This window comes from Lactuca sativa, chromosome 1 (genome assembly GCF_002870075.4).
Source record: "Lactuca sativa cultivar Salinas chromosome 1, Lsat_Salinas_v11, whole genome shotgun sequence".
NCBI classification, from domain to species: domain Eukaryota; kingdom Viridiplantae; phylum Streptophyta; class Magnoliopsida; order Asterales; family Asteraceae; genus Lactuca; species Lactuca sativa.
The window spans coordinates 18,603,638-18,616,485 of NC_056623.2; positions in this window are offsets into that span (position 1 = coordinate 18,603,638).

The window sequence follows — 12,848 nt, forward strand, 5'->3', positions numbered from 1 at the left end:
TTAGCTCCCGAGGGAAGCCCCGAGGCTCCCGGAGTCCCGAGAAAAAGAGCCTTTCGATTTCGAAACGTTGCTCCAATTAAGTTCCGGTTTTCGATAAAATTCGCTGTAAGTGTGCTACGCTGATGCAATTTTTAATATAGCTTTCAAATAATTATAGGAATGTTATTAGGTCCTTAAAATAATTATTTGGGCTATTATTATGAGTTATATTGAGTGTTATTAACGCTTAATAATAGTCAGACTAATTAATTTGTCGTAGTTATCGTTAGACTAAACCCTAGTGGTATTGGTACTAGGTTTTATCGAAGGAAAATCGTTTTGAGAGTATCGAAGCGCTGTTCGAGTGCTGAGTCACCACCTACTCAGGTGAGTGCATAGTCCATTTCATCTTACACATAGATATGAAGTATTTTATATAAACTACGTGCTATGTGTGCATATTATCTGAATACTTGTTGTCTATGCTGGATGAACGTTTTATACATGTTTTAACAAATTTAAACTGTATACGTATTTTATATATACGAATATGTTGGGTATGAGATGGGTAGATGAATGATGAGAGATAGAAGATGATGTGAGTATACATTGGCAACTATAGACTTAGTGCCTATGAGACAAACACCGGTAGCTATGGACTTAGTACCTGTTAGACGTTGGTAGCTATGGATTTAGTACCTGTTAGGAATTGGTAGCTATGGACTTAGTACCTATTAGTTAGACGCTGGTAACTATGGATTTAGTACCTGTTAGGAATTGGTAGCTATGGACTTAGTACCTATTAAACACTGGTAGCTATGGATTTAGTACCTGATGAATAGGATATAGCAGCTATGGATTTAGTGCTTTACGAACGAACATCGGCAGCTATGGATTTAGTGCCAGTCCTATCACCCTGGAAGTAAGGGACTTCGGAATAAACGAATGCAGGATAGGTGACTCATAGGTTAAATCCTTAAGAGCAAAGAAGATAATGGGGATGGGTAATTAGGTAGATTGTTTGATTGTTTAACATAATAATTATATTATTGTGGGTTGAAAATCCGATGTACTCACCAGGTTTCCCAACCTGACCCACTTAGTTTATTTATATCACAGGTGACGAAATGAAGTGACATTACACTGAGAGATTTAAAGAGATGTAGATCACTGGTGTAACTAATTGTAAGTTCTGTTTATGCTTATGTTTCTGTATTAACGATGACATCCCAAACGTCTTAAAATGAAATAAATACGTTTCTTCGAAAATGTTTTAATAACGTATTTACCATGTTTTTCTAGGAACAAATTCCGCAACTTTTTTATGAAATGAAGTACTCTGATTTTTATAAAGCATAAACAAAATCGGTCTTTTCTGGACGTGAAAATCGGGGATGTCACAGTTGGTATCAGAGCATTAGTTTAAGCGAACTAGGAATATGGATTTATTTCTAGACTTAAACTTAGAATGCTAAGCGATGATTGTGAGGTGTGAGCACTAGCTTATTTTAGGAATGATGCCTAAATTGCTTTTATGTGCTAAATGCTTTATGCATGATATGTTGTTAATTGTTCGGATCTATGGTCTGTTGCCGACCGGATCTGGAAACCTTATGTGTTTAGGATTCTAAGCGTTTAACTACGATATTAGAACTAGCATATAAACGTTTCGGGGTGATAAGGATGATTTAAGACGTCAAATTAAGATCTAGATTCACCTTATTCGGTGTATAGATCAAGATGGCAAGAACCCGTAGCGGAAACATAAACGCAAATGGGAACAGAAACCAACCCTCAGTGGTTCAGCAAATACCTGTTGTAGAAGAAGTTGCGCCTAAGCCCGTCACCATGGCTGGAGTTCAAGCCATGATTCGGGCTATGTTGGCTGAACAAAGGGAAGAAATGAGACGGATGTTGAATAGGGACGAACCTACCGTACATGTTGAACTGATGGAGCTAGTTCCCGAGCAATCTAAGGAAGGAACTACAGCCGCCAAGTGAGTCAAGTAGGGACTCAAGGTGAGCAAAGGGATGACCCAGAAGGGAGAAACAACAAGGATGGGCGGAGGTACAAGAATTTCTTGGGTGCGAAACCACCAAGTCTCTCAGGAAGCCCAAAGCCTGTTGAGATTATGGATTGGATCTCCGAGATGGAAATGGTGTTTGAGAGCTGCGACTGTAGCGAGAAACAGAAGACCGTCTTCACCGTAAGACAACTAAAAACTGGAGTCTTGAGTTGGTGGAAGCTATTGGTAGATACGATGCCACGAGGAGAAGCCATAAGGATGTCATGGGAGGAGTTCTTGGAACAGTTGAAAATGCAGTACTGCTCGGAGGTAGATCTGATAGACCTAAACAACGAGTTTCAGAACCTGAAGAAAGGGAAGATGAGTGTTGATGAGTATGCCACCGCATTCACCAAGAGAATGAAGCTATTCCCCTACTTGGTGCCTACTGAACTCTCCAAGATTGATAGGTTTGCTAGCGGACTGCCCACTGACTTTGGCCCAATGGTCAAAATGGCAACTACCTTGAAAGCAGCTGTTAGGGCAGCTAAGAACGTAGAGGCCCAGATAAGAGAAAAGGGTCTAGAAAAAGATAAGGCAGGAGAGAAGCGGAAGTTGGAAGGATCTTCAAGATCCAACAAGGAAAGCAAATTCTCAAAGCTTGGAGGAAGAGATGGAGGTGAAGCGAGATGGTGTGATAAATGCAAGAAGAAGCATAGTGGGAAGTGCAACGAAGAAGTGACTTGTTACAAGTGTGGGAGGACTGGTCACTATTCCAAGGACTGCACACATAATGATAAAGTATGCTATGGATGTAGAGGCAAGGGGCACATGTCTAGAGACTGCCCAAGGAAAAATAAAGCAGCAAGACCAAAAACGCCACCAAGGCCAAGGGCATTTCACATGATCATTGACGAAGCAGAGAACCATGCGAGGAATCAAGAATGAGGACTTCTTACCCGAAGATCGGATTATGCAGTAGCCATAGTTTCGTATGATGTAGCCTAGTAGAGGCATAGTCTAGGGTGAACTTGAACACCTATGTAATCGTTTCAAGAAATAATATAAAACCTTCGTTTTGTTATCTGATGTGTTGAATGATTGTGTGATTCGCTGCATGGTGACTTGGGAAACTACGAGACAATACTTGGGATGAGTATGAGTAGGTGTGAATGGTAGTAGTGGCCTATACTACCGGAAGCACAGGACTCACACTTGGATCAGGGAAAGTCACAAGGTTACCAAGAAACTAGTAATTGATTTCGTTTTATTCAAGTATGTCATTACCATTGTTTCGGTAATGACTAAGAAGATTGTTGATATTCCGACCTTAGTGGTCATATTAAATCGAGTCCGACTACGATAAGTATGTTGCGTGGTTCAGAGAACCAAGTTCGATGTAGCATCCGACTTAAACCAAACGATTGAAATCAAAGCAATCAATAGAAGTATCGCACTCGTTGTTAAAGAAGTTGGTAGTGTGATTATATCACATTAGAACATGAAGGAAGGCATAGCTTGTTTTAGAATTGAACTCTAAGAGACCTAAGTCTAAGTGTCGCAACATACGATGATAGGTCATGAGAATATGACACATCGATCCATAGTAGTAATAAAAGAAATCATCTCAAGTTCGTATCCAGTAAGGATTGAGATTGTGACTTGAAGGTCATAATTGGGAGTCTAGCCTGAGGTAGAGAGCAGGTGCACGATCGAGTACTCTTACAGCCAATGAGTTTAACAGATAGACTTGAAGGAATGTAGAAGTTATAATTATTACCTAGGATGAAGAGATGACGTATGGAGTCATTATACGACCCTGTTTCGTTGATGATTCTGGGACGTAATCATCCTAAGGGGGAGATAACTGTAACGCCCGTAGATCTGGGCTAGTCAAATTAGAGGCAATAAGGGGTCAAAAACGACTTATCTACAAAAGGTTATTTAGAATAAATAATCTTAACCAAGTTGTAGTATATGTTACAAGGTTTCCGTACATATAAAGAACGCCGAAATCCGAGTTATAACGAAGAAGTTATGACCCGTCGACGTTTCACGTCAGAACCGACATGGTACCGGGAAGCGTGAATAGTGAATTTACGATAGAGCGAGATTTAGCCTTAGCGATCTAAACGAAAGTCGTAGAATATGTTAAACTAAGAACATCGATAAAAAGAACGCCCAAATCTGACTTCGTATGAAGAAGTTATGATTTTTCGAAGTTTCGGACTAGCAGTGTACAGCCCGAAATTCGAATATTAGATCGAGTGATTTTTAGACCACATGACCTGAAAGAGAATCGAAGATCTCGTTAAGAGTAGTGTAACGAGAAAAAGATGGGTGAAAACGGACGTCGGATGAAGAAGTTATGAGGATTTAACGGACCAATCCTGTCCCGACCTGTTAATAATATAAAACTTAAAATCGAGTCAATATTAGCCAATGAAGTCTAAACGAAAGTTGTAGAGTACGTTCCCACCTTCGCGTGGATATAAAGAACGTCAAATACGAAGATCGTATGCGAAAGATACGAATTTTTAAAGTTTAGACTCGAAATTGCGAAGTCTGTTGCAAATCCGATGACGTGGCGCTATCTGGACCCTCCATCGCAGACTCAGTACTTGCCTCGGATGAGTGACGCATCGGCCCTCGCTACGCCCAACGTCCGAAGCTCGGTACGCCCAACGTACAGCTTCACCCCTCGGTCCACAAGCAGCCGCGTAGCTCCGGTCTTCATCCAACACGTGGCTCGTACGAAGCTTGCTGGCACTCTTATCCGAACCATTACGCCCAACGTAGGTCCGAGGTACTCCCAGCGTACCGAGGCCTCGCAGGCTATAAAAGGGGGCTAAGATTTCTTCATTCTTCACACCATTTTTCACTTCTCTCTCTACAAACTTTCTCTCTCTAAGTGCTATAAACCCCCCTAAACCCTAGTTAAGCCCCTTAGCTCCCGAGGGAAACCTCGAGGCTCCCGGAGTCCCGAGAAAAAGAGCCTTTCAATTTCGAAACGTTGCTCCAATTAAGTTCCGATTTTCGATAAAATTTGATGTAAGTGTGCTACGGTTACACAATTTTTAATATAACTTTCAAATAATTATAGGAATGTTATTAGGTCCTTAAAATAATTATTTGGGCTATTATTATGAGTTATATTGAGTGTTATTAACGCTTAATAATAGTCAGACTAATTAATTTGTCGCAGTTATCGTTAGACTAAACCCTAGTGGTATTGGTACTAGGTTTTATCGAAGGAAAATCGTTTTGAGAGTATCGAAGCACTGTTCGAGTGCTGAGTCACCACCTACTCAGGTGAGTGCATAGTCCCTTTCATCTTACACATAGATATGAAGTATTTTATATAAACTACGTGCTATGTGTGCACATTATCTGAATACTTGTTGTCTATGCTGGATGAACGTTTTATACATGTTTTAAAGAATTTAAACTGTATACGTATTTTATATATACGAATATGTTGGGTATGAGATGGGTAGATGAATGATGAGAGATAGAAGATGATGTGAGTATACATTGGCAGCTATAGACTTAGTGCCTATGGGACAAACACCGGTAGCTATGGACTTAGTACCTGTTAGACGTTGGTAGCTATGGATTTAGTACCTGTTAGGAATTGGTAGCTATGGACTTAGTACCTATTAGTTAGACGTTGGTAACTATGGATTTAGTACCTGTTAGGAATTGGTAGCTATGGACTTAGTACCTATTAAACACTGGTAGCTATGGATTTAGTACCCAATGAATAGGATATAGCAGCTATGGATTTAGTGCTTTACGAACGAACATCGACAGCTATGGATTTAGTGCCAGTCCTATAACCCTGGAAGTAAGGGACTTCGGAATAAATGAATGCAGGATAGGTGACTCATAGGTTAAATCCTTAAGAGAAAAGAAGATAATGGGGATGGGTAATTAGGTGGATTGTTTGATTGTTTAACATAATAATTATATTATTGTGGGTTGAAAACCCGATGTACTCACCAGGTTTCCCAACCTGAACCACTCAGTTTATTTATATCACAGGTGACGAAATGAAGTGACATTACACTGAGAGATTTAAAGAGATGTAGATCACTAGTGTAAATAATTGTAAGTTCTGTTTATGCTTATGTTTTGTATTAACGATGACATCCCAAACGTCTTAAAATGAAATAAATACGTTTCTTCAAAAATGTTTTAATAATGTATTTACCATGTTTTTCTAGGAACAAATTTTGCAACCTTTTTATGAAATGAAGTACTCTTATTTTTATAAAGCATAAACAAAATCGGTCTTTTCTGGCCGTGAAAATCAGGGATGTCACAATGTAGAATGGAGATAGAGTTTGGAACCCCTAAAGGGATAGAACAGTATGCATGGGAGAGTTTTCCTGTAGGGATAATGCGGGATGACAAATGCTAGTTGAGCGATCCGGATAGACTGAAGGCCAGTGGGCGTACTAGTCAGGCTGAAGGCTCGGAGGACGGTCCTGACAGGCTGAAGGCCCTGGAGGGCGGTCCAGACCTGCTGAAGGTTCTGAGAGTGGTCCGGATTAGCTGAAGGCCTGGTAAGGCGGTCCAGTCATGCTGAAGACTCTGTATGTGTTGATTGATCGGTACGAGGAAATGGAATGAGTATGTCGCGATGTGTTAGCATAAGAAGGTCTGGCCCCGGGTATTGATTGTGGTGAGTGGAAGGTAGAGCATGGACTTGAGAGTCCTTGTGAACGGATCCAGAGCATGTGTGGTGCATGGGATAGCGGTTATGCTATAAGAGAATGGTGTAGTATTGGGTGAGCACCGTTGCACTTGTTTTAGTGACAAGGCGGCCAAGTGGATTTCCTTGGTAAGGAAAGGGAAAGGAATGTAGCTCCGAGAGGGAGTGTAAGTTCACGGAAGTGAAAGCAGTCGTGCAGAGTTATGATTGGGGTGTTCCAATTATGGTTGATGAGCAGTGTGTCTGCGGCTCTCGTATGGAATCACATCCGGGTTGGATGTTTGTTGAGGTCACGGAAGGAATTCCGAGGGTGTAGAGCCAAAAGGCTCGGAAGGAATGCAGGGATGGAATCTTGGATTTCCAGTTTGGTTTTGATCAAGGATTTATGTATGTGGTGGAAATTCATCCTGGGGGATGTTTGGAGGTGTCGTCAGTGTATCGGGTTTTCCCAACCCGAAGATGCTAGAGCCAGTTCAGCATGGGTATGAGATTGCGGTGGAGAACTCATGGGAGTTGCTCTGAGGCTGAAGGATGTGTCATCCTGTCATCATGGAGTGGATAAAGTTGGGCTCAGACCGGGATTCTGGTGGTTCATGGTTATTTCTAGCTCGTATGAGTTGAGTGATTGCTGTGATTTGGAGCGAGTAAAGTATCATGGAGTGGTACTCAGTTGATAAGTATGGTTATCAGAGGACGAGGCCAGTGACCGGCTTGAAGCGGTGGTTAGAACACTGCGGGAAGGAAAGTTGGGTTTTGGGTTTCGGCAGTTGTGTTTTGAGGAACCTGGTCTGGTTAATGCCAGGTGGCACATTGCGAGAGTAGTTCTGGAGTTATCTTGTCGTAGGCTTCGAGGACGAAGCCTAATTTAAGTGGGAGAGAATTGTAACATCCCGAGTTTAGGAGTGCGAGTTCAGGGTTCAAAGTGTAATTGTGAAAGGGCAACTCAGCGAGTCCATGAGTGGACTCGGCGAGTAGGGTCGTGACTCTGGTCGCGTGTTAAGTGGCCAACTCGGCGAGTCGGCAGCTGGACTCGGCGAGTTGGTGCTGAGTGGAGAAAACCCTAATTTCGAAGGATGAGCTCTATTTAAAGGACATTATACCCTTCCCCCAGCCTCTTTACTCTCCCTTGAAGTCTAGAAACCCTAGCTTTCGATTGTGAGAGAGTTGGAGAGCATTTAGAGCCTTTGAGGGGGATTGAAGAACAAGAAGGTTGGAGCAAGGGGATTTGCAGAGATTTAGGTTATTCATCAGTTGGACCCTTGATTTGAGGTAATAATCTTATGTTTGAGCTTTTGTGCATCTAGATCTATCATTTGTGGGGGTTTGGGGGCATAAATGAGGTCCATCTCAAGTTTGGTGTAAGATCTGAGGTTGCGACCTCAGATCTAGGTTGTTAATGATCCAGAAAGCCATAAAGTCTATGCTCAAGAGTTGTTGGTGAAGTTCTTTTGTCCCAAACCCAAACCCTAGAGTGTAAAATGCTTAGATCTACTTGGATTCACGTAAAGTTTGCCACTTTACGTGATGGATGGCTTGTAGAAGGGTAGATCTATGGTTTAGAGCTTATGCATGGCTTGGAAAGCCTATGTATGGTTTCAGATCTAGGTGTACTCGGCGAGTTGCATGAAGATGGGCAGGAACTCGACGAGTTGGAAGAACAACTCGGCGAGTTTGTTGAAGATAGCCTTGGACTCGGCGAGTCTGTTCTTGGACTCGGCAAGTCTGGTCGAGAGGTCCTAACCTTCTTCTGGTTGAGCCGTGAATCAGTGAGTCAAGGGATGACTCGGTGAGTTGAGTGGGAAATGACTCAGAGTTGTGGGACTCGGTGAGTCTCGGGGTGACTCGGCGAGTTGAGTCGCGGATTGGGGAAGTTCTGAGCATGGGGACTTGGCAAGTCATCGAGTTGACTCGGCGAGTGGAGTCAGTCAGGAGGATGACTTTGACTTTGACTTTGACCAAGGGTTGACCAGTTGACTTCCAGGGGCATTTTGGTAATTGTTGGCATTTGTTTTGAGTTCAGTGTTTAGATGTTGGCTAGTGGTGGAGATCGTGTTAGTGGTCGGAGCAGATTGGGCTTATCTTTTCAGTCCGCAGTTGCGAGGTGAGTTATCCTCACGATATCGACAGGGTCTACGGCACCAAGGCCGACCCTTTATCGGATTAAGATCCGGGTATCGTTGTTATGTTATTGCTTTGTTATGTTGCGTCCTGGTTAGGATGGTATATGTTAGAGACCTGGTTAAGGTCGGTATCCTGGTATATAGGATGATGCTATGCTAGTGACCGGTTAGGTCAGTATCCTAGTATATAGGATGATGCTATGCTATGGTATCCTAGTTAGGATGATGTTATGCTATGTGATCTGTTAGATCAGTTTGATTGAATGTGATTTGTTATATGATTGAATGTTTATGTGCACATGGTTGTTGGACTGGGGTTGGGTTGAGGCGGGTCCTGCTTTGTGCTTTAGGCCAACTTACCTAGGGCGGACCGGTTATCCTGAAGGCCCAGCGAGCGGTCCGGATAGGCTGTAGGCCCCAAAAGGGCGGACCAGACGTGCCGAGGCTCGGAGAGTGGACCAGGTCGACTGAAGGCCCAGTGCGGGCAGACCAGTCATACTGTAGACTCAGGGAATGGACCAGGTGGATTGAAGGCCCGGTGCGGGCAGACCAATCACACTGTAGACTCGATGTATGTAGTTAGACTCGGAGGGTGGACCAGGTGGACTGAAGGCCGGTGCGGCGGACCAGTCCCACAGTAGACCTGAAGTGCATGACTGTTCTGTGTTCTGTTATGATATGGCATGTTATGCGTGTATGGTATATGTGGTTGGTATTTTGGGGGTATCTCACTAAGCTTTCGGACTTACAGTTGTGGTTTAATGTTTTTCAGGTTCTTCAGGAGACCGTGGCAAGGCAAAGGCGTGATCGTACCGCTCCTCATGATTATGTTTTATGATGTGGTTCTGGGAAGACTATGATAATAATTCTATTGAAAACCTTTTTGTAATAACTTTATGAAACCGAGTTGTTTTTGAAAGTTTAAAATTGGTTGAATTTTTATGGTCATTACACTTCACTTGCGACATTCTCAGGTTTTAAAGTTTCGAGTTGTGCCTCTTTGATCTGAGTGGACATATGTGAATGGATAATCATTGTTAATGATTTTACTCGGCGACCCGAGTACTCCTTCCGACTTAGGGGATCTGCTACCACGTTGGCCTTGCCCCGATGATAACGAATTTCACATTCGTAATCATTTAGTAACTCTATCCATCGTCATTGCCTCATATTCATCTCTTTTTGATTGAGGATGTGCTGGAGACTCTTATAGTTAGTGAAGATCGTACACTTTGTACCATAAAGGTATTGTCTCAAGATCTTTAAGGCAAACACTACTGCGCCTAATTAAAGACCGTGTGTGGCGTATTTGACCTCATGAGTCTTGATTTGTCTTGAGGCATAGGCAATGACCTTTCCTCGTTGCATGACTACGCAACCTAGACCCAACTTAGATACATCGCAGTAGACCACAAAGTCTTCCGTTCCTTTTGGAAGGGACAAGATCGGAGCACTGCATAAAGCTTGCTTTATTGTCTGGAAGGCAGTTTCTTGTTTATCATCCCATTTGAAGGTCACTTCTTTCTGGGTCAGGCTATTAAGTGGCTTTGCGATTTTGGACAAGTTATGTATGAACCTTCGGTAATAGCCAACAAGGCCCAAAAGCTAATGGATTTCTGTCGGTGTCCTCAATGCTTCCTAGTTTTCAATTGCTTTGATTCTGGAGGGGTCCACATGTATCCCTTCTTCGCTGACCACGTGCCCCAAAAACTCCACCTTTCGAATCCAAAATTCACATTTTGAAAACTTTGCATACAACTTTTCTGCCCTTAGTGTCTCCAAGACTTGTCGTAGATGTTGACTATGATCTTCCTTACTTCGCACATAGATTGGGATGTCATCAATGAACACTATCACGAATTTATCTAGGTAAGACCGACATACACTGTTCATTAGATCCATGAAGATCGCAGGTACATTATTCAATCCGAAGGGCATCATAACGAACTCGTAATGGTCATAACGAGTCCTAAATTTGTCTTAGGGATATCTTACTCCTAGATTCTGAGCTGATGGTACCCCGACCTTAGATCGATTTTCGAAAAGTAGCTCAATCCATGGAGTTGGTCGAACAGGTCGTCGATTCGGGGTAGGGGATATTGGTTCTTGAAAGTGACTTTGTTCAACTCTCGATAGTCAATGCACATACGGAATGATCCATTTTTCTTCTTTACGAAAAAGATTGGTGCTCCCGAAGGTGAGAAGCTTGCTCTGATGAATCCTTTTCTTAGCAGTTTGTTCAGCTGGCTGTAGGGGTGAGCAAAAACCGCACCGCAACTAAAAATAACCGCAAAAACCGCATAAACCGCAACCGAAAAACCGCAACCGCAATAAAAACCGATAGTGAGGTTTTCTGTTTTTCAAAAACCGCAAATTTGCGGTGCGGTGCGGTTATTAATTTCCAAAAACCGCAAAAAAACGCACCGCACCGCATATATTATATACAATTTTTTATCAATAATTAGTTTATTAAATATTAAAAATAAGACAAATTTCATGAATGAAAAACGGATAAAATACTAGAAGACAAAAGTGTTGGTTTTTTCTTATGTTTAACTTTGAAAAAAAGGATGAAATTAGACAATTTTATGATATTTATTGTTAATTACTATTGATTTAACGTTTTTAAGATATTAGTTGTTTGTGGTTTAAGTTAAATAGTTAATTGTCTTATACCTTATGGTTTTTATTATTATTACAAGTAATATGTTTGAACTCTTAAAACTATTTGAGCTCTAAACTGTGGTTAAAAACCACACAAAATAACCGCATCAAATCCATGCGGTTAATAACCGCAACATAGAAAAAATAAACCGCACCGCAAAAATAACCGCTTAACCGCACCGCAAAAATAACCGCACCATGCGGTTTTGAAAATGGATTAACCGCATTTGCGGTTAGTGGTGAGGTTTTGGCTAATAACCGCACCAAACCGCACCGCGCTCACCCCTAGCTGGCTGGATAATTCCTGTATTTCGGCCGGGGCCAATTGATATGATGATTTGGCTATGGGGGTGGCTCCAGGAATCAAGTCGATTCTGAATTCGATTTGTCGCACAGGTGGTACTCCCGAAAGGTCTTCTGGGAATACATCGAGAAAGTTGTAGACCTTTGACCTTAGATAGATTTTCGAAAAGTAGCTCGATCCTTGGAGTTGGTCGAATAGGTTGTCGATTCGAGGTAGGGGATACTGTTTCTTGATAGTGAGTTTGTTCAACTCTTGATAGTCAATGCACATACAGAATGATCCGTCTTTCTTCTTTACGAAAAAGACTAGTGCTCCCGAAAGTGTGAAGCTTGGTCTGATGAATCCTTTTCTTAGCAGTTCGTTCAGCTGGCTAGACAATTCCTGCATTTCGGTAGGGGCCAATCGATATGGTGATTTGGCTATGGGGGATGGCTCCAGGAATCAAGTCGATTCTAAACTCGACTTGTCGCATGGGTGGTACTCCTGGAAGGTCTTCTAGGAACACATCGGGAAAGTTGCAGACCTCCGGAATATCCTTAATGTCCTTTACTTCTCTCTTCTCATCAACAACGTGGGCTAGGAATGCGTAGGTACTTCTGAGCCTTGATGCATGATACGATTCGGAGGTTCCTGTCGGGTTTGTCACCATAGATAACAAGGGTTTCGTTATTTGGTAAGCTAAGTCGGACGGCGTTTTCATAACACATGATATCGGCATGGTGAGAGCTTAACCAATCCATGCCAATAATCACATTAAAACTTATTTGGAAGGAGTAGTTGTTTAGAGTTAGGGTGCATCCTATGCATATGTTTTTTGTTCTTTCAGTTTTTCCATTTTCCAATTATACTGTGAATATTTCATTGAGTGATTGAGGTTGTTGTTTGAGTACGTGCTTAAACCTGTGACTCACAAAACTCATCTCCGCTACACTATCGAACAGTATGCATGTATATGATTTATTGAGGAGAAACGTACAGGTAACCACAGTAGAGTCCTAAATTGCTTCATCATGCCCCATTGTCAAGACCCTTCCCACACCTCCAACATTCTTGTTTTT